The sequence below is a fragment of the Chrysemys picta genome, chromosome 5 (genome assembly GCF_011386835.1).
Source record: "Chrysemys picta bellii isolate R12L10 chromosome 5, ASM1138683v2, whole genome shotgun sequence".
Taxonomy (NCBI): Eukaryota; Metazoa; Chordata; order Testudines; family Emydidae; genus Chrysemys; species Chrysemys picta.
The window spans coordinates 74,227,878-74,251,518 of NC_088795.1; the positions used below are offsets into that span (position 1 = coordinate 74,227,878).

The 23,641-nt window shown below is 43.2% G+C and overlaps 1 long non-coding RNA gene across 2 annotated transcripts in view; it reads right to left on the reverse strand.

Annotated features, from left to right (window-relative positions):
• LOC122172347 (uncharacterized) overlaps window positions 1-23,400 on the reverse strand; it is a 65,072-nt gene extending 41,672 nt beyond the window's left edge. The window contains exon 1 of one of the 2 annotated variants that reach the window (XR_006172583.2): window positions 23,260-23,400. This is a non-coding gene — a long non-coding RNA (uncharacterized LOC122172347). Of the gene's footprint in view, window positions 1-932; window positions 1,128-23,259 lie in introns of those variants that run through there. The other variant, XR_010601420.1, reaches the window with a different exon arrangement.
• Between the last annotated feature and the right edge of the window lie 241 nt (window positions 23,401-23,641).

The following is a 23,641-nucleotide window of genomic DNA, read 5'->3' on the forward strand; positions in this document are numbered from 1 at the left end:
CTACTTCCACTGGTCAAAAAATGAACTGTTGCAAAAAAGTTCCGAAATGTTCAATTTGTTTTCTTTTTAAAGGGTTTGAAACAGGCCATTTTTTTCAAAAATTCAAAACATTATCTAATTTTTTTGGTTTACTAAAAAACTGGGCTTTTGTGTCACAAGGGGCTGTCTTGAAATTTCTTTGGATCTCCATTCTATCATCCAATCAGGATAGTCACTACAATTGGTAATTTAGGTGGTCAATCATACACCACAAACAACAGGTAGCATTTAGTCATAGACATAGCTCAAGTGAATAGCTCCTATACTGCCCATTGGTTGAAATTAGCTTGAATAAAATGTTCATTGAAGAGTTATGATTAATAAATGTTCATTGAAGAGTTATGATTATAAGCAGGAGAATTTTTTTTGAATAAATTATTCACTGAGAATAGTTGACTATGCTCTAATATGTATTACCTACTTCTCAGGAGCAATGAGGCTTAATTTACTATTGTTTGAAAAGGACTTTGGTATCCTAAAAGGGAAGGTGCTATAGTAATATTATGACTGATTACCCAGTTCACACTACTTTAGTAGTGGTGGTCAAATAATACTTCTTGGCATTTTGAAAATGAAATAGTCATCATAAATTTTTCCAGTACTTGTAACCCTTCTGCCACATGGTTCCAGCAGCAACCAGGGCTGGGTTCAATATCTAGGGGTTCCTTTTCAACAATACAACACAGAACCGGCTTGAGGCCCCACCCAGTAACCTGGGAAAATTACATACCATCCCTGGGTGCCTCTGAGAGGCAACACTTCCTCACTTGCAAGCACAGAGTCTGAGTGTAGAAAATAAACTTGTAATGAAAGGAGGAAAGTCACCAGATATTAATTAGGGAAAATGCAGCAAGCAGGATTCATAATCATAAAACTGTGAGCAGGACACCCACCTCAGAGTGCACGGGGCAGTGTCTTCCACCTCATGTTCTTGAGTTCTACAACCAAAAATTCTTTTACTGTGCTCCTCTTTGCTGCCTCACCATACCCCACTCACAGTGGTTGTCTCTGGTCCGTGAGGACCCAGGGTTCAGAGGTGTATATGTGTGAGTTCACCTCCCACCTAGGGAAGAAGGCACCTTGCTTGCTCCACCATGTGAGCACTTGCTTTGGCTGGCCTCCCACCAGCTGCCATTCTGCTCTGCTGGCTGCCCCACCAGCTGCTCACCATTCCCACGGGCCACCTGCTTGACACTCCCACCTGCTGCCACCTGCTTCTCTACTGTGACCTATGCAGGTCAGTCTCTTAAGATTCCACTTACCTTTTAGTTATTGTCAGCTCTTAGTGGGGGAACCTGAAGCAGGCTGGGAGGAAACACGCTCCCACCACAAGTGATTTCAGCTCTATTGAGCGCTAAAAATAACAAAAGACTCCTACTGGAGCCTATTTAGTGCTATCTTTGAACAGTGGGGAGGAACAGGTTAAACCAGACCAGGGATCCTTAGGAAGAGTCCACACCTCCTGGCTGGGATACCTGTCCCCACCCTTCCTACTTTCACAGGGGTCTGGCATTCAAGTTCCTGGCTTAGCGAGTTCCTTTCAACTATGGATTACCCTTCAATCAGGACAGGCTCAGCACAGTTCTGTTCCCCTTTACTCATGCAATAAAGGTAACACTGAGAACAACATTTCATTACCCCTGCATTCAGAACTAAAGTGATTTGTAACCCACCACGAACCAAAGCTGATCACTTTGAGCAACACAGTCCCTGTCTGCTGGATATCTATGCAGAGTAGGTGTGTTCATGAAAATGCAGTTTGCTCCTGAAGTCTCTTCCCCCACCAACCAGCTCTCAGGGGAGAGCTCATTCAGACCCTGCTTACATCCTCATTGTATGGTTCCACCAGTAAAGAGGAAACATTCATTACCATTTTTGGAAGTGAGAAACATATTGACCAGTGTTGTGAAACTTGTGATATGAGGCCTGGAAGTACTGCAACTCCAGGAGATTTCATATAGTTCTCAAACTTGGCTGGTACTTTACAGCAGTTAACAGTAAGAACTATATGTCAGCATCAAGTCCCAATATTTCACACTTTTTTTTTTTTAACAAAATCAGATTTGATAATTTTGACATGTTAGGTGTTTTAATATTTGCCAGTGTAGAAGGGTCTGTGGAAGTAAAATTAAATATGCAAGTAACAGCGGTCTGGAGAATGCCTTACTTTTACTAATATAGACTTGTGGAGAAATGGAGGATAAACAAAAGGTTTTAAATGCCAGGCTCAAGTCCTATACACAAAGGTGCTGATTTTCTTTTATTGCTATTGAAAATGGATTTAAGAGATCAAGAGTAAAAAGCAGGGAAGCTTCTGTGTGTTCACAATATTTTTACTGAGCAGTTTGCTTTCACCTTTTGTGATAATGATATTGTGTGTAAGCACAAAAACCCCCAAGGGTAAAGTTATATTGATAAACTACATGTGGTGCCCACAGCTGGCATAAAATATCTTGTTTAGGCTGTAAAAATATATTAGCATGTCATGTTATCTTCATAAATTCTTCTACCCCACAAGTTGGGTGAGGGTCCCCCCTGAATCCCAAGACTGCTTGCTATTACCACTCATCAGCTGCTTTGACATTCATCAGGCACGCAGTTGGGGTTGAAGCACTATGATTTTGGAGGGGTAGATGCTGAGTGAGTTATTAGCTGTGGCAGACAGCCTTGTTCCCAAACACTCTTGAGAAGATCCTTCATGCAGCAAAGCAACAACTGAAATGATATTTTCTTTCTGTGTACTGCTAAGTTCAGAATACAAGCTACGGCTTTTGTTTTCTCCCTAGAATAGTTTATTATAAGTTAATTATGATTTTCAGAGTTTCTAGAAGTTCACATAGGAAAGTTCAGGCATTTCAGAACTTTCACAGCTCTCTCAATAGGACACATCTACATTTTTTGGCAGTGTAGCTTACATTTACAGTATGACCATAGCTCTTATTTGTGAGAAGACTGTATGTTATAATCTTTATATAAAGAGTCAAATCCTGTCCCCTTTGAAGTGAATGGGAATTTTTGATATTGACTACTTATTGCAGGAGTTGGGCCTGACTTCCTTATATAAGTGTGGTATTGCTTTTCTTAGTTATACTGTTTCAGAAATGCAAGAGCAGTTAAAAATTTCCCACATATTTTTGTTTTCCAGGTGTTTCTTATCTTTGTGAAACTGAGGACTCAAATGACAGTCTTACCTCATTGTGTATGTCAATGCCTAATTGATATAATGCTGAAATTTCAACTTCTTTGAAATAAAAAGTATTTGAGAAAAATGATTTTTTCTGAATGAGACTCTGGCAGGCTAAAAATCATATATTACTTTTGAAAAAAATGTAGGATTGATCTAGAGCAGGGGTGGGCAAACTTTTTGGCCTGAGGGCCACATCTGGGTGGGGAAATTGCATGCAGGGCCATGAAGGTAGGGCTTGGGCAGGGGGTTGGGGTGTGGGAGGGAGTGCAGGGTGTGGAAGGGGGTGCAGTGTGCAGGAAGAGGCTCAGGGCAGGGGGTTGGGGTGCCGGAGGGGTGCGGAGTGCGGGAGGGGGCTCAGGGCAGGGGTGCAGGGAGGGGTGCGGAGTGCAGGAGGGGGCTTAGGGCAGGGGTTCAGGAGGGGGTGCGGAGTGCAGGAGGGGGATCAGGGCAGGGGTTTGGGGTGCAGGGAGGGATGCAGCAGGGGGTTAGGGGACTCAGGGCAGGGGGTTGGGGTGCGGGGTGCAGGAGGGGTGCGGGGTGTGGGTTCCGGCCCAGTGCCGCTTACCTTGAGCAGCTCCGGGGTGGCAGTGGCACACAGCGGGGAGAAGGCCAGCTCTCTGCCTGCCCTGGACCTGCATCGCTCCCAGAAGCGGCTGGCACCATGTCCCTGCGGTGCCTGGAGGAGGGGGGGCAGAGGGCTCCATTCGCTGCCCTCGCCTGCGGGTACCACCCCCGAAGCTCCCATTGGCCGTGGTTCCCCATTCCTGGCCAATGGGAGCTGCGGGGGGAGGTGACTGCAGGCAAGAGCAGCACACGGAGCCCTCTGCCCCCCCTTTCCCCAGGGGCCACAGGGACATGGTGCCGCCCATTTCCGGGAGTGGCATGGGGTCAGGGCAGGCTGGGAGTCTGCCTTAGCCCTGCTGCGCCACAGGGCTGACAATCACGCAGGCCGGATCCAAAGCCCTGATGGGCCGGATCTGGCCCGTGGGCTGTAGTTTGCCCACCCCTGATCTAGAGTAAAATTTCCAGTGCTGTCTAAGTGATGTGACTCCCTGTCCAATTTTAAAAAGCACTTAGGAACAGAGCTGTGCAAATAACCGATTTTCTGGTTCACTGGCTATTCTGAAAAATTGAAAAAAATATTTTGAGTTGACCCAAAATGAAAATTTTAAAAATATTTTGATGAATCAAAAAGTGAAAAACAAAACACACATTTTAGGTCCAACACAACAGTTTGTTAAACCTGAAGCAAAACATTTTCTTTTGATTTTTTTTTAATTAACTGAAAAAAATCAGTGTTTTGTTTTAAAAATGTCAGAAGGTTTTGGGTGTTTTTTTAAATTTTAAAAGGCTTTTCTTGACTGAAACTATTCAATGAAATCAACACAAGTTCACAAAATTCAGTGGACAAAGTTCAGAGGACCTGAATCTGCATTTTTTCACTGAAAAAAAGTTTTGTCCCAAAATTTTTGTCCAACTCTACTTAGAAACTCAGGTCTGGGACTCTTAAGCCACTTTTGAAAAAGGATTTTAGATATTATGGGGGAAATTTCCAAATCACTTAAGATTTAAAGTAAAAGACTTTTAAAAATCTAGTTTATTCTATACAATTTACATTGTTTGTTTATTTTTTCCATTTCATGTAGCTTGGACAATGAAATTACAGTGACCTATGTCAAATCAGTCTTACTCTTTGACAGGTTTCAGAGTAGCAGCCGTGTTAGTCTGTATCCGCAAAAAGAACAGGAGTACTTGTGGCACCTTAGAGACTAACAGATTTATTAGAGCATAAGCTTTCGTGGACTACAGCCCACTTCTTCGGATGCATCCGAAGAAGTGGGCTGTAGTCCACGAAAGCTTATGCTCTAATAAATCTGTTAGTCTCTAAGGTGCCACAAGTACTCCTGTTCTTCTTACTCTTTGGTTTCTCTACAGCAGTACATAGCTGCAGTGTTTGGCCCTGGTATAATAACTGGTGGCATACAATCCCAGCAGTGCACCCTTGTGCTGTCAGTCAGAGGATCAGGACCTTGGGTTGCAAGTATTGCAGGGGTTTTTAAGGAAAAAACCCTTCATTTAAACATTTTTCATGAAAAGATTAACCTTTTTGTAACAAAAGCAAATTTGGGGACTGAATAATCTAGTTTTACATACCATTCTTATGACTGAGGTATCCAAGCTCCTCCGTAGACTACTTGACATTGTCTATTGAATATGCTTGGGGGACTTATAGACAGAAAAAAATCCAAAAAAGAATATTATGACATATACAAGAACAGTCTTAAAAGAAAGCATAGGCTGATTTTACAGTGAGACCATGTGTGCATCTCCCTTTGATGTCAAGAGGAGTTTTACATGCATGTTTCCAGGGTTGGACTCCATTTTCCACATCAACCTTGATGCATAGAGCTCACATAAATGTTGCTATTGCTAACATTTAGAATAAATCATCTCTTACAAGAACACATTTTTCATATCCATATACGCCAGTTCTAATTTTGTTTCTCCTCTTCTACTAAGCAAAGGCAAGAAAAACCATCCATATTTTAAAACAATTTCCTGCATTTTCATTTCATTGAGCTATAAAACTTTGAGTTGAAGCTGAGATTAAGAGTGAGTTCAGGTAACACTGGAAATGTTGTTAACTAAGGCCCCACTGCTGGAAAAAGGTGAAGATGATTAGGATTTTGCATTGGCTTAAGAGTCCACACTGGTGCATCTATTTACAGTGTCAGGATCTAATGAAGACATTTTAAATGAGCTCATCACAGTATGATCTGCTCTGAGTAAGTGGCAATGTATTGTTGTGCTTTCCAAAGAAACAAATTGTGATGCTGTCACGTTCTGTTTCGTAGTCTTCTTCCTTCTTCACTGAGGAAGTAGAGTGTCAAACTGATAGCTGGCACAGTATACATCATCCAATGTAGCTAAGGATGGTGGACAGCACATTGGAAGAGGGGGCAGAGCCCAGGCCCTGCACAGTCCCCGTCCCCATTCACATGTGGGATGGAAAAGCAGAGCAGCTCTGCAGAGCCTGCTTTCCCTCCCATGCTGCAACCCACATTACAGGTAGCCCGCTCAAGGGAATGTTATGCTCCCTTACTCCCTTTGTGGATGATTAGGACTGATGATCCGGAGAGAGGTCCTGGGGTAGTCCCTAAATTCACATACTGGTTGTTTTTCTGTTACACCATCAGTATTATCTTTGACAAAGATATAACCTATGCAATTTCTGTGCATCTAAGTATTGCACTTTTAATAGAATGTACGAGATTTGGAAAAGGCTCTTTAAAAGGCAGACTTTATAATTAGATTGGAAGGAAACAAATCTCTCTCACTCTCTTCATATCGGATCATGTCAAAGATTAGCTCCTATTTAAGCACCATTGTACAAAGTTTTCCAAAGGATTTTTTTTAAACTACTACCACATGTTTTGCTCCATTTAAATAGCTTACATATTGGGTATATGAGATTGATTGATGGCATTGGTTCCAGTCATTTTGTGAGTCATTTATTCATTAGATGGTTAGGTTGAGAATTTATGTTATTTATTAGATGATTGGCAAAGTGTTACTCATTGATACTCTTTCCAAATCTCTGGTTAGAAACCATGGCAGGAACAAAAAGCACACACTAGACTATTATTATATAAACAATATAGATCCTTTCAGTGCATAAGAATATACATAATTGTTCTGCATGTCCATTATTGTAAAACCTCTACATTACTGTTCCCATTTGAAAAAGCTAGCCAGGTGATTGATATTCTAAGTTTTCTTCCACACACAACATTAAAGCATTATTTACTTTTCAGACTTGCAAACATTTCAAAAATGAGAAATAATGTACCAAAAAATTAAAACAAAGCCTCCTCCCATACACACCAGATAGTCAAGGAACATACACATTATGCAAACACTGCCATCACTCTGCTGTCCCAATGACTAGCCAACATCAGGATATGAATAATAATTGAATGAAGTAAACCTGGGCAAGGTGAAGCTTGTATTGATAGGAAGAGGTAGAGACTGGGAAGGGTTTGCTTCCATCCTATAGTCACTCTATCAGGGTCCTTGAGTCCCAGACTGTAAAGTTTGCACAATGACTGCAGTAAACACTATCTACAGTATAGGGTTATGCAGGAGACTGTTCTCCATCTTCTCTGATGATGACCTTGACCTGGCTTCGGTTACACATGTCTGGTACCTCTATATTGGACTGTTATATTGTATTGAAAGCACTGGCACTGAAAAAGCAACTAATGGTCCAGAATGTAGCCCCTCCCCCACCTTAACAAGCAATATCATTGAGCGCATATCATCTCTGTATTTTGTGCTCTACATTGGCTCCCAATTGGACGTGCTGTCAATTTAAGATTTCAGTCCTTATTTTCAAGACCTTCAGTGAACTGGGACCAGGATACCTAAGAGACCGCCTCATCTTTCAAGACTCTCCTCAGGATCTATAGAACTTTCTAACTCCTGGGTGAAGCTTGTGATATGCTAGAGATTTTGGCTGTTTTGCAAATGGCATGAGACTATGGAACTCACTTCTGTGGGAATGAAGAGCAACCAGAGAACTCAGCATTTTCATGTTCAAATATAAAATTTCTTTCTTTCTCTTTGCTTTCCCACTAAGTGACAACTTTACAAGCATTTATGGGGAGGAGGGGAGAGTAGAAAGGATCAGAAGTCAAATAAATCCATAACTAACTCCTCTCCAGGGCAGGTGGAGAAGAGAGGAATTGGTAACAATTTAAGTAATCCTGTAAGTATGTTTAATTATAGAAGGCACTAAGGTACTATGGTAATGGGAACTGTATAAAAACCAATATAGACTAGAATTAACAGACTACATACAAAAATATTATAGAGTATTGTAGTAGTGCCAGAAGCCAGCAGCTGGGACTGGGCGACCGGGGATGGATCACTTGATGATTACCTGTACTGTTCATTCCCTCTGGGACATCTGGCATTGGCCACTGTCAGAAGACAGGATATTGGGCTAGATGGACCGTTGGTCTGACCCAGTATGGATGTTCTTATGTTAGTGATATTTAAGGCAATAATAGCTGCAGATAGAGCTTGCATATAAAAAACAATTCACTGAAAAGGAAGGAAAAGACTGGAAAATATTGATATTATTGAATTTATGATACAAACGGAGGGTGGAAATGATCATTTTGATTGCTCATTTCCAGATCTTCAGCATTTAGTGTATGTGGAAAGATGCCAATGCCAATTTTGTAGGGCTCAAAAAATATCTCCAGTGGTTTATGAGTAGAAATGCATAAAAAGGTGAGGCTAACAGAAGTATTGGAGCGTATTTACCCACGAAAGTTCATGCTCCAATACTTCTGTTAGTCTATAAGGTGCCACAGGACTCTTTGTCGCTTTTTACAGATCCAGACTAACACGGCTACCTCTCTGATACTTAACAAGTATAGATTAGTAATCTTAACAATTTTATAATTTCATAGTAGAAAAATTGGTGCAAAACAGTAGGCAATCCACTTTCCTTTAATCCACAGGCCTGGGTCCCATCCTCCTATCACAGAATAGGAGAATGGAAATACTTCTATCCTATAAATAGGACCCATGAGCTTTTGTTGGACTGTTTAGCTGTTATGGTGCAGTGAGATCCATTTAAATCCTCCAGTGAGTCTTGCAGAGCTCCTTGTTTCAAATGTATATCACTTTCTGGAGCTTCCGACCCTGAATACACTGTAAGGACCTCTGATTTCCTGGGAACAGGGAGAAAGGGGCTCCCTACCTCCAAACTATGCAGCCACCATTAGATTCTGATATGTAGGTCTGCTGTGCCCAGCCCACCTAACAGGAGAATTAATGAGGAGCTGATCTCTAAGTCATGTTTATGAAGGTGTTATGCACACTGATATGAAAAAAAGAGTCCTACATTTGAGAAATAACTGCATTAATTGACAGTATTATTAGCGATCCAAGAACTGACTCCCCTTTCACTTAAATGGGCTTTACAATTGTGTAACTCAGTTGACCTCATTATAGTTGCCCCTGATGTATGCTGGTGGAAGTGTCTTATTTCCCAAACCTTGGAAAATGTAGCAATGATTTATTATGCCTTGTGTAAAAGGACACCCAAAGAGCAAGGGATTAACTTGATGAGTGCCTCATCTTTACCCACATTACAATTTGTTACAAGCTGTGCATACGAAACACTACTGTGCTTGATGCACATATATTCTCAGTGAACTTCAAGGGTGCAATTCTCTTTCTACTAAGGCCTCTTTACCCTGTATGGCTTAGAAGTTATGTCTGTACTGCAGCTGGGGTCAAGCCTCCCAGCCTTGGTATACAGACTAGCAATAGCTCAACTCAAGATAGTACAATAAAAATGGCAGTGGCGATGTTGCTGGGTGCCTGAGCTCAGAACCCAGGGCTGGGGTGAGCAACGTCCTCACAGCTATTTTTAGGGAATTAGCTCAAGCTGAGCTAGTTTGAGACTGTCTACCTCCCAGATGGAGGCTCGCTTCCAGCTGCAACATAGACATACTCATAGGTGACTCAGTCTAAATGAGAATCAGACCCAGGACAAAAATCAAGGTAAATATGTACAGGGAGAAAAGGCTGTGAATGCAGGAGATACTATAACATGCTGGGAAGTGAATTGGAATGGTGAAAAGCTTCATATTTATCTTCATATCTATTTTCTTATACCAAACCTGTGTAAACTATGTTGATAGCAATGAAAGAATAATCTAGTAAAAGTCTACATGTCTATCTATTAACTTTTTACGGACAACTATAACTATAATATTTTGTAAATTCTATGTCCATGGGAACTTTATGTGCATATGAATGTAAATTGGTTCTGAAAAACACATTTACAAGATATATCAAACATGCAATTTTGTAACTCCAAGATTTTGTAATCCAAGGCCCAATACAAAAATAGCAGTTTCTAAAGTATTGTATTAAATATACAAATATTGCATTAAAAGTTAATTATAATAAGAAGTTTGTTTAGTTTATTGAGGAATATATATAAGTTTGTTATATTTATTGAGGATAAAGGAAATGAATGAGTATGAAGTACAGCTGGTATATTAAAAGAGAGCCTATTTGACAACCGCCAAATACCCTGCAGCAAAGAGGTTTAATAAAACAAATAGAAAAAGCACCAGGATGTTTTCTTTATTGCAGCATTACCAAAAAGTAATAAAGCAACCAAACATACAACAAACAAAGTAAACTAGAACACTGATCCTACATTATTGGACTGCTAATAAATCATACTGATGATCTGCTGTTAAATGCAAATTGATCTGTGAACAGTGAGAAGCAAATATGAAAGCCAACTCAAATAGCTGGTATGTATCCTAGTGAGGATAATGTCTTCAGGAAGTAATCACTGTAAAATGATGGAAAAATCAAACTAATTTGATGGCCTATTTGATGCGTCTGGGAGGACCTCTACATCACCAATAAACAGCATGTGAATTCTGGGTGATGGCCTCTGCTCAGTTCAATATTACTCCCTGCTTCATTAAGGGGTTGACCCAGGTGAAAGTAGCCTCCATGGCAGGCAGCTCACACTAAATTAAAAAGAAAATAAATCCATGTGCCACCTGGGACCTGACGTTACAGAAACCTCTTGTGACTCCAAGTGCAGTATTTCCTTTGGTGACCACAGGCAGCTGGATGCAGGATGTACTATCATCTCCTCAAGAGATGAGACTGACTATATTGGTTCAATTTCTGTTTTGTATATGGCACCCAAGCTTTTGAGAATGTTGTTGTGGGGTTTTATTGAGAGTGCCCAGTCTTCCTGATGTGGTTGTGACTTATTTAGGTCTCACAATGAATTAGTAGCAGAGCTGAGAACAGAATCCAAGCGTCCTGCCTCCTAATCCCTGGCTTAAACCATTAAAGTAAGATGCAAAAACCAAATTGTTATTTAGAACTACAGGGCCAAGTCCATTCCTGGTGTAATTTCATTGACTCACCATGTCAGAAAACCTTGAAATTGGTGTATGCAGTGTCAATTTATAAATTAAAGATTTTACTTCACATCCTTGCCTCTTGGGGGTTTAAAATCAGTTCAAACAACTTCCCACAAAATGTATAGGCCCAACTTTCCTAGTGACTAAGAGTCTTATAAAAGTGTTGACAGCTACAGTTTTTACTATCCAAGATACATTCCTATGCTAAACACAATAGCTTTCACCATTAAAATTGGCAGCCATCTCCATATAATCTATAGAATAATGAAAAGGATTACTGAGCAACCTGCATATGATCCTGAGGTTCTCACTGTCACCTGGAGTTTGCTTCTGTAATAAGTTCACTGGAACCTTTCAATTAATGCATTGCTTGCAATTCATTATTAGCTATAATTTATTTAAACACGTATATAGTGTAGATACATATTTGAACAAAGTGGAAGAAAAATAACTAGAGGCCAAATTCTGCCCTCATAACCTTATGCAGAATGCCCAATGACAAATATTGAGTTCCTTGTCCCTTTAAGAATGAGGAAACCAATTTTTATGATTTGTTTTTTGAATCCCCTTTTTACCTCTCACACCTATTACCGAGTAAGCTTTGGCTGTACAAAATGCAAAAGCGACCCCTACTTTTGTTTGTGTTCCTTTGCTTGCTCAGTCAGGCATCCACATGTTTTAACTTGCTGTTTCTACTCACGTTCTTCTAAGCCACAGCAGCTCATGTTTTTAAGTTGCCATTTTCCTTTGCCCTGAGCAAAGTACGGCGGTATTAAAAAAACAACAATAACAAAACCCCAAAAAGTGCTATGCAAAAGAACAAATCTTGGTTCCGTTGAAGTCAATAGTCTGGGATACAAGGCCTACAGAATACATCTGTCAGGCAGGTTTGTCTTCAGCACTCATTTGATCTGGGTGAGTTGACTTTGTTTTCTCTTTTGCTCACAAAGAACCTGTCTTATAAAAGGCTTCAATCTTATGGCATTAGCGGTGCTTTGCTACGGTCACACCATTGTGGATATCAGTATGATTTCTACTTCTAGTAGCAGGGATTTTGTTCCAATACCACTGTGCTTGCATTAGGATAGCATTTGTAGAACAATTGTAGAACAATGATAGTAAGATATATGTTAAATAACAGCTTGCACTTAAGTAGTACTTTGCACCGAAGATCTAAAAGTGGGTGGTATCTGGAGTGGAGGGTGCTCATCATGGTAATGGGACAGATTAAAATAATTCTGGAAGGTTTGGGGTGGGGAATTGGACTAAACTTATTGTCATTTTGGAAATAAAAGGATTAGGGGAGCTGAAAGAGTGTTTGTAGGCCAGGAATAAGTTTGGATAGGTGGGCTTGTAAGGGTATAATTGTCAAGGTAAAGACCCACTGTGTGTGCACGTGTGCGCACACACACACACACACACACACACTCACTCAGTAGGTCCTTACCCTGACAATGACACTCACAAACACATTATATATAACCTATTTGTAAAGCAGTGTACTTATAGCTGTGTCAGTCATTACCTCACCCACCTTGTCTCTCTGTCTGAAAAGCAACATGAAATCGTATGGGCAGGGCTTGAAAAAAAAACCACTCAATTGAAGGCAGGGGGAGAAGACAGTACCATCTCCTTTCCAGCAGTCAGAGACAGATAGAGGACTTCAAACGCGTCATACTCCACAACTAGCCAGAGGATATGAATATATCAGACTCCTGCATAGCTAGAAGAGGATACAAAAGACAGAGCCCTTGAGTGGGGTACAGGGATTGCACACTCATTGGAATCCCATTATCCTCAAATTTCCCAGTCCCTGGGAGGTGCTGGGCTTCTGATCACTATGTTGATCTTGGGCCTTACATCCTACTCATTTTTTGTACTGGCCTCTGGTTAGTAGGTGTCTGATAATTTTTCCTACCTATCGAAATGTATAAGTAACAAAATACCACCAGATTTTGAAACTCAAGAAAGAACGTTAAGGCACTTAGTGCTATGAGATCTTTCAATACACATTGGGCCTTCATATCTTTGTCCCCTGCATCACTTCTCACGAAGCAATTCCTCTCTCTAGCTTAAAATGAACCTGAGGTTCAGTGGATCTATATGAAACCTCCATGGCACTTTCCCTATGAATTCTTGGCAGCTCTAGTGTACATAATGGTGTCTGGGACACAGGGCCGGCTCCAGGCACTAGCTTAACAAGCAGGTGCTTGGGGCGGCCAAGGGAGAGGGGCGGCAGGTCCTTCACTCCCTCTAGGAGTGAAGGACCTGCCGCTGAACTGCCGCCGCCAATCACAGCTTTTTTTTTTTTTTTTTTTTTTTTTGCTTGGGGCGGCAGAAATGCTGGAGCCGGCCCTGCTGGGACACTTAATGTCAGATTCACATAATACTAGGTGTGATGGGGCAAGGCCAGATGGCTACAGTAAAGTAGTGAGGACAGTAGTGAGGTGGGACAGCCAACCCTCTGGAGAGTCCTAGGTGGAGGAAGAGGGGGGCTGAAAACCAGTGGAGACCCCAGAAGGAAGGGATTGGCCTGAGTGGGGGGAACCCTGGGACTAAACCCCCTAACCCACATGATAGGGGAATGATTAGAAACAATTATAGATGTTATGCATGTGGGGAGTGGGGACATATAGCAGCACAGTGTCCCAGCACCGAGGAGCCTATGCAATGCAACTTGGGGGATTGGGAGGTCCCGTGCTCCCTTATCCATCTTGCGGGCATCGCATTAGCCCCGCATAACTACACCACGACAGTGAAGATAAATGGAGCAGAGACTACAGTGCTTGTGGACTCGGGGAGTGCCATCACCCTTATATCGGGTAAGCTGGTAAAAAGTAGCCAGCTGCTACAAGCCAAACGCGTAGCAGTGACTTGCGTGCATGGGGCCGTGAGCCATTACCCCACCATCCCAGTGGAGATAGAGGTTCAGGGGAACCCCATTGAGGTGACAGTGGGTGTAGTTCCTAAACTCCCATATCCTGTAGTCATTGGGAGGGACTATCCAGGGTTTGATAATTTACTGCCCCTGGAGAGGCTGGAGGGAGGTGGGGACCCTGTTGGCAGCGACTCATCATTGGGGGAATGTCAACCCCCAATGTTTTCTGAGTTTTCTCAGGATCCATTCTCAGCCCCCCAAAAGGCTCAGAAGACAAAAAAAGAAAGGAAGGCCGTGAAGGCCTTGGGAACCCGGATCCTGACCCAGGGCCAGAAGACTGCGCTAGTAGGCAAATGGACACGAGCAGCCATCAGAGAAACTACCAACACGGAAGGTGAGCTGGAGGCTGGCCCCAGCCGTGATGGCGACGAGACATTGGAAGAAGCAGAAGCTGGCCCCTGGGAGCACAGGCAGGTTAGTCCTGGGAAAGAGACTTTCGGGCGGGACCAGTCAGAGGACTCTAGATATGATAACGTCAGGAAAGAGGTGGCTGAGATAGATGGGATACCAGTGGAGGGGAAGGTCCAGGGTCCAGGACCCTACTTTATAGTGAAGAAAGATCTCCTGTACTGTGTGGTGCAAATGCAGGAGCAGGAGATACATCAACTTCTGGTGCCACGAAAACATCAAAAAGCCATATTGAGCCTCGCCCACAGTCACCTGTTTGGAAGACACCTAGGGGTAGAGAAAACCCAGGCACGGATCTTGCGGAGGTTCTTCTGGCCAGGAGTACGTGAAGATGTCAGGCAATACTGCACCTCTTGTCCAGAGTGTCAGCTACATAGCCCTCGCCCACACTTGCAGGCACCTTTGATACCTCTTCCAATAATAGAGGTACCATTTGAATGCATAGCCATGGATATGATTGGGCCCCTAGAGAAGACAGCTCGAGGACACCAACATGTGCTGGTTGTACTAGACTATGCAACCCGATACCCAGAAGCCGTCCCCCTACGCAACACAGCTTCCAAGACAATAGCTAAGGAACTAGTACAGATCTTTTCCCGGGTTGGGCTACCCAAGGAGATACTGACTGATCAAGGGACACCTTTCATGTCCAAGTTGATGAAAGATCTCTGTGCATTGCTCCATGTACAAGCCCTATGGACCTCTGTATACCACCCACAAACAGACGGCCTTGTGGAAAGGTTCAATAGGACCCTCAAGGCCATGATCAGGAAAGTGGTGAGCCGGGATGGTAAAGATTGGGATACCCTTTTGCCTTACCTCATGTTCACCATCCGGGAAGTCCCACAAGCCTCCACAGGTTTCTCTCCGTTCGAACTACTATATGGGCGCCATCCCCGGAGCATATTGGATATAGCCAGAGAAGCCTGAGAAGAGAAGCCAAATCCTGGAAGGAACATAGTCGTGCATGTACTACAGATGAGGGATCGGATAGCCCAAGTTACACCCATTGTATGGGAATACTTGGAGAAAGCACAGGAGACCCAACGAACCCATTATAACCACCAAGCAAAGCTTTGATGGTTCCAACCAAGGGATTGAGTAATGGTCCTGGTGCCCACAGCAGAAAGCAAGCTGTTGGCCCAGTGGCAGGGACCCTATGAAGTGATTGAAGCCGTGGGAGAGGTAAACTATAAGGTGCGGCAGCCAGGCCGCAGGAAACCGGAGCAAATTTACCACATCAATCTTCTAAAACCTTGGCATGATCAAGAGGCATGCTTAGTCACCCAGGAGACCCTTCCCCAGGAGGATAACTTACACGAGCAAGTGAGGATATCACCCGACTTGACGCCAATCCAAAAGATCGAGGCAGCCGACATGATTAATCGCAACTGAGATGTGTTCTCTACAAAACCGGGGCGGATGACTGAGACCTATCACCATATCCGCATGATCCCCGGAGCCAAGGTAACACTGAGACCCTACCAAATCCCAGCAGCCAAAAGAGAAGAAATCAAGGCTGAAGTAAAGAAAATGTTAGAATTAGGGGCTATTGAAGAATCTTACAGTCAATGGTGCAGTCCAATCATTCTAGTGCCTAAACCTGACGGTACCATGAGATTCTGTAATGACTTTCGCCGACTGAATGAAGTATCCCAATTTGATGCATATCCCATACCATGCATCGACGAACTGGTTGACTGACTGGGAGTGCCCGATTCTTGACTACACTGGATCTGACAAAAGGGTATTGGCAGATTCCCCTGACCAAAGAAGCTAAAGAAAAGACAGCATTCCCCATGGGCTATTCCAGTACACCGTCCTCCCTTTTGGGTTACCTGGGGCCCCAGCCACATTCCAGCGCCTCATAGATAAGCTGCTGCGCCCCCATACTAGTTATGAAGCTGCATACCTAGATGATGTCGTCATCCATATGCCAGACTGGGGAACCCACTTGGAGAAAGTTGAGGCAGTACTACGCACCTTAAGGCGGGCTGGCCTCACTGCTAATCCTGATAAATGCGCCATAGGGCTAGCAGAGGCTAGGTACCTGGGATATATTGTAGGAAGGGGTATAGTGAAACCCCAAACTAATAAGCTAGAAGTAATTCAAAACTGGCCCCGGCCGACCCGAAAGAAGTGGTCCGTGCGTTCCTAGGTGTGGTAGGCTACTACCGACGTTTTATTCCCCACTTCACCACTAGGGCAAGTCCTCTAACGGACCTGGTGAAGGCTCGAGGTCCAGACATCGTGAAGTGGACTGACGCAGCAGAGGGGCCATTCATAGACCTTCGGACGGCCCTGTGTAATGACCCCATACTCATAGCCTCGGACTTTAACAAGGAATTTATTTTACAAAGAGATGCTTCCGAGGTGGGGTTGGGGGCGGTTCTGTTGCAAATGATTGGAGAAGAAGAACACCCGATCCTCTACCTAAGCAGAAAGCTGCTCCCAAGAGAACAGAAGTATGCAGTAGTCGAGAGAGAATGCCTTGCTGTCAAATGGGCCATGGAGACACTGCGTTATTACCTCTTAGGCCAGCGATATACTCTTGTGACGGACCATGCGCCCCTCCAGTGGATGCAGAGAAATAAGGAAAAGAATGCAAGGGTCTCCAGGTGGTTCTTATCCCTCCAACCATTCCAGTTCTGCATACGGCACAGGGCTGGATGCCACCACGCCAACGCTGATGGTCTATCACGAACACACTGCCTGGCATCCCAAGTTGCCCAACCCTATGGTGTTGAGCGGTGGGGGTGGGAAGAGGAGGGATATGTGATGGGGCAAGGCCAGATGGCTACAGTAAAGTAGTGAGGAACAGGTATGTTAGCCCCAGGCTAAACAAATCCCTGGTACCATGGTAACCAAATGGCAGTTGCTCCAGGTTAATCAAGACACCTGGGGCCAATTAAGATCCTTCTAGAAGGCAGTGGAGATAGCTACATTGATTGGGACACGTGAAGCCAATCAAGGACTGGCTGGAACTAGTTAAAAGCCTCCCAGTTAGTCAGTGAGGCGCGTGTGTGAGGAGCTGGGAGCAAGAGGTGCAAGGAGCTGAGAGTGAGAGGGTGTGCTGCTGGAGGACTGAGGAGTACAAGCATTATCGGACACCAGGAGGAAGGTCCTGTGGTGAGGATAAAGAAGGTGTTTGGAGGAGGCCATGGGGAAGTAGCCCAGGGAGTTGTAGCTGTCATGCAGCTGTTACAGGAGGCACTATAGACAGCTGCAATCCACAGGGCCCTGGGCTGGAACCAGGAGTAGAGTGTGGGCCCAGGTTCCCCCCAAACCTCCCAACTCCTGATCAGACACAGGAGGAATTGACCCAGACTGTGGGTTCCACCAGAGGGGAAGATCACTGAGGTGAGCAAATCCGCCAATAAGCGCAGGACCCACCAAGGTAGAGGAGGAACTTTGCCACATAGGATATACTGTGACACACATTCCATTGCATGTTGGGTTTGATAGAAATGTGAAGCGCTAGAGTCGCATCTAAGGCAGGAAAGTGGTCCTGAGTGATCACATACCACTGCCTATTCCACAACTCTATGAGCCTTTCAAGTGTGTCCATGGATTACTTTAAGATCCCGGGCAGCAAACATTACTGTACTGCTAACCCAAGAGCTGAAGAATCATAAGATGCAAAAATGTGAATAAAACCCCCACTCATGATATTTAAACTAGGAATAAATTGTGATTGCTCTTTGTTTGCCTTCTGGGTTTAGGGTGCAGTTGAGTCACATTTTCAAGCTGATATCTGCAAGCATGATGAATAGAAACTTACTTACAAGAAAAAAAGAAAGATGACATTCTCACCTAATCACTTGCCTCCTGGAGCTCAGGCTCTATAAAAATCACCAAATATTGTGAGAGTTAGCAACACTTATCAGAAAAGTAATACAACAGTCTACAGTAATGGTCCATACAATATAGCTAAGAGCAATCATACTGCAGTGTTTGGAGTGATTTGTGTGCAATGCTATAATATTTATTATTGATAGGGCAGTTGGCTATTCCTGCACTACATATTCCTGAGCTTCCTGCTTGCAGAATGCTAACCAGTCTAAATGCCTTACCTGTGACTCATGAAACCTCTATTCTCCTGGTGTAGTGCCACGTTGTCTTAATCTCAACATGAACCATTTGGCATTTGAGATTCTCAGTAAGTTAGCACTCCATGCATAAACTCTGACCCCAGATACAGTATGTATCACATCTTGCAAATTACATAATTCCTTTCCATTATAGTTCTCTGAAGCTGAAGATTCATCATGTGGAAAGTTATACTAAAAATGGAAGTTAGGACAATGAAGCATCACATAAAAACAGCCAATTAGCCAGTGAACCTCTCCCCCTACTTTTTCACACACTATCAGCACAAGCAATAGCCCAATTAAAACCAACAGTTCAATAGTTCATTGCAAAATACACACAGAGGTGCCTAAAATCTTAGAGCTTTTATACCATAACTCTAAGTATTCCTGCATCCATACCAACTTATGCTGTGCTCCCACCAGATCTCACAAGCAATTCTCCATCACCATCCATCGTTAAATGCTAACAAGATCAACAAGACTGCCTTCAATTTTTCACTCCAGTGACCCACTTCTTAGCTCTTTACATAGCTATTGAATTATTATATAACAAAAATAAACCCAGTCACCACTGCCTGGCTCAGATTACCATTATATCCCATCTGTTGTACCACTCAGATCCACTCCTCATGCCTAGCATCTCCTCCATTGCAGTTTAGCTGGAATCTTCCTTTGCTGATGTTTCAGTATTTTGGCCTCTTCCATCTCCTCCATGGCTATACAATTAATTATCGTCTCTAACTCTCAGCTGAGCTTTCCAGTACATTTCCTTCCTCACAAAAAGTCACCACTACATTCCCTATTTATTCTCTATTTTCAGTGGGGATTTATCCATCACCATCTTGGATAATCAGGAGACTGTTGCAGTCCAGACATATTAAAACTTAGCTATTTATTGTGGCCAAAGTTATGCCATTATAGTGTTTTAGTAGCTAGTATGTTTCTTTTATGCTGAAGCTGTAAAATATAACAAAGGCCTATTGTGTTGAATGTGGGAAAGCAAATAATTTTGAAAAATGTGATTAATTGTGTAAGTATGGACCTTTTAAGTACATGTGGTAAGCACTATACCATGGGAATGGCACTTACTGCTCTCTCAGCACATGTCCAGTGAAGTAAACAAAAAGTTAAAATACAGCCTATAGTCTCGTTGGCATTCATTAACATAGCATTGAAAGCAGGAACAAGCCACATCTCATAGAAAAAGACTCCAGAAAGCTGTGTCTGCTCACATTAACATTATTCATTTGGTGGGTGCCAAATATGCACATAACTGGTTTTATGGAATGGAAGAGGGGATGGATCAGCAAGGAAAGCTACGAGTTGGAGGGCAGAAAGCATAGGGGAAAAGTGAAAACTGCCAAAAGCCAAGCAGAGTTGGACCTTGCAAAGGAAATTAAAACCAATAGCAAAAGGTTTTTTAGCCATATAAATAAAAAGAAACCAAGGAAAGAAGAAGTGGAACCACTAAGCACTGAGGATGGGGTGGAGTTTAAAGATAATCTAGGTATGGCCCACCTAAATGAATACTTTGCCTCAGTATTTAATAAGGGTAATGAGGAGCTTAGGGGCAGTGGCAGGGTGACTAATGGGAATGAGGATATTAAAGTAGAAATTACCACATCCAAAGTGGAAGCCAAATTCAAATATCTTAATGGGACTAAATTGGAAGGCCTGGATAATCTCCATCCAAGAATATTAAAGAAACTGGCACTTGAAATTGCAAGCCCAATAGCAAGAATTTTTAATGATTCTGTAAACTCAAGGGTGATATACTATGACTGGGGAATTGCAAATATAGAGCCTATATTTAAGAATGGGGAAAAAAGTGATCTGGGAGATTACAGGCCTGTTAGTTTGATCTCACTTGTATGCAAGATTTTAGAACAATTTTTGAAAGAGATAGTAGTAAAGGACATAGAGGTAGTTGGGAATTGGGATAAAATACAACATGGTTTTACAAAAAGTAGATCGGCCAAACCAACCTGATCTCTTTCTTTGAAAAAATAAAAACAAAAACAAAAAAACTGATGTAGAGAGGAAGATCAGAATATCAGACAAGATTTGGATGATCTTGAAAACTAGATTAATAGAAATGGGATGAATTTTAATTGTGGTGAAGTGCAAGGTCATTCACTTATAGACTAACAACAAGAATTTTTGCTATAAATTGGGGATGTATCAGTTGAAAGTGACAGAGGAGGAGAAAGACAAGGATGTATTGGTCAATAACAGGATGATTCTGAGCTGCCAATGTGGTGCATCCGTGCGAAAAGCTTATACCAGGTACCGGTGAATCCTCATCTGGAATATGGTGTGCAGTTCTCGTCTCCCATGTTAAAAAAGGTGAATTCAGATTGAGGCAGGTGCAGGGAAGGGCTACTAGGATGATCAGAGGAATGGAGAACCTACCTTACAAAATGAGATTTAAGGAGTTTGGCTTGTTTAGCTTAACAAAATGAAGAATGAGAGGAGATATGATTACTTTCTATAAATACATCAGCGGGATAAACACCAGGGCAGGAGAGGAATTATTTGAGTTAAAGGCCAGTGTTGGCACAAGAACAAAAGCCATCAGCAAGTTTAGGCTTGAAATGGCTGAAGATTTCCAACCATCAGAGGAATGAAGTCCTGGAACAGCCTTCCAAGGGGAATAGTGGGGGGAGAAAACACCTAACTTTTTTCAAGACTGAGCTACACAAGATTATGGATGGGATGGTATGATGAAATTGCCTACAGTGGCATATGGCCCATCCATGACTGCAATTGGCAAATATCTCAACTGCCAGAGATGGGGCACTAGATGGAGTGGGCTTTGAGTGATGCAGAGAATTCTTTCCCAGGTGTCTGGCTGGTGCATCTTTCCCACATGCGCAGGGTCTAACTGATCGCCATATTTTGCATTGGGAAGGAATTTCCCCCTAGGTCAGATTGGTTTTCCCCCCACCTTCTTCTGCAGCACAGGCTGCCCAGAGGATTCAGGGGGCCTGGGGCAAAGCGGGGGAGCTGCGGTGCTTGTACTCACCCAGCGGCGGTCTGGGTCTTCGGCGGCATTTTGGCGGTGGGGGGGCCCTTCAGTCGCTCCACCTCTTCGGCAGCACTGAAGGGCCACCCGCCGCCGAAGACCCAGACCACCGCCGGGCCAGGGCTCACGGGGCCCCTGCGGGGTCTGGGGCAAATTACCCCACTTGCCACCCCCTGTGGGTGGCCCTGCTGCAGCATGGGACACAGGTCATTTGTTGGTTTGAACTGGAGTAAATGGTGGAATCTCTGGAACTTGAAGACTTTAAATCAAGATTTGAGGACTTCAGTAACTCAGCCAAAGGGTATGGGCCTCAGGGCCGGCTCTAGGCACCAGCTTGGCAAGCAGGTGCTTGGGGCGGTCACTCCGGAGAGGGGCGGCAGGTCCAGTTATTCAGTGGCAATTCGGCAGACGGTCCCTCACTCCCGCTTGTAGCGAAGGACTTTCCGCCGAATTGCTGCCGCAGATCACGATCGTGGCTTTTTTTTTTTTTTTTGGCTGCTTGGGGCGGCCAAAACCCTGGAGCCAGCCCTGATGGGCCTATTACAGACTAGATGATCATGATGGTCCCCTCGGGCCTTAAAGTCTATGAGTAGGTCTGTGGTAGTCAAAAACATTCTATCGCAGAAGTGTGTTATTGATTAATTTATATTTTCCCCTCGGTCTTACTTTACTTCTTGAATCTATCCAGATTTTTTTTAAAAGAATGAAAGTAATTTAATACTAAGCAGCATTCACATTCACTCTGTTCTCTCATTATATGTAATTGAATATTTCTCCTTATTTTATCTATTTATTTACCTTTAATTAGCTCAAACATACCACAAACCAAAGTTGCCTGTGGTTTTCTAGCAAAAATCCACAATCTAGTGAAAATAAAAGGTAGGATAAACCTCAGATCTGTGTTCATAAGGGATTTCACATTGCTACTTTCACAAACCTAATATTTATTTTAAGTTGAAAGGTAATTGCAGTTTATTCCATCCGTGCCACAGAAATATGGTTCTGTGGTCCAACATGCTTTTAACAATATTTATATATTTCCCCCTGTTTCAATGTTTCAAAGTTCTATGTGATGAGTTTACACACAATAAAAAGAGGAGCATAGTTTATTAACATGAAATGACCTGTGCTACATTCAGCAGCAACTTAAGCTATATGTGTTTTCACCAAAGTGGCTTTATGGGTTTCCATTACTTACTGCCTATGAAATTTAAGTATGGTTGCAAAGGAAGAAACCTTTGCTTTCCTGGTTCTGTTGGCTGGATTTTATACTTGGCCAAAGGACCAATTTCAGGTATGTCTCCCCTATCCTGCGTCTTTCATTGGGACCTCTGCTCCCCAAAGAGAACTAACAAAAGGATAAGGTGCAAACAAGAACAGGTTTTATTAACAGTTAACAAGATAAAGGTAAACTCAGATAAGTATAACAAGGTAAAGTATTAAACAAAACACTCAGGACTCCCAAAATACAACCAAACAGGTGGCTAAAAACATAACAGGCACTGGCTATAACAGAGCAGGGCTTGAAGCCCTAACCGAAGGCTACGCCCAGATTAGGCTAGGTAGAAAGAAAGATGTTGGGTCTCTACCATATCCTGCAGCTTTAACCAATGGCACTGTCACGACGGCTCTGGCTCCGGTTCCAGGTCCAGAGGACTCGGCAGGAAGGAAGACAGGACCTTCTGGCACAGGCTGATGGATGCTCTGTTCTTGCTCTTCTTGCAGCTCTTCTTCCCTACATCGGCATGGGTGGATATATGAGAAGGATCAGAATGGTGGGTGACAGCTCGTTCTTGCATGCAGGCAACCTCCTGACAACCCTTAGTGTGGTCCTGGGCCTACCCTTCAAGGTGAGCAGCAGCACTTGCTACCTCCCAGACAGGCAGCCCCTCCTAATGTAACTGGTGAGCTGGTCTTATATACCGTCCTAATTGCTGAGCAGACTCCCAGTCAGGTGACCTGCCGGTTTCC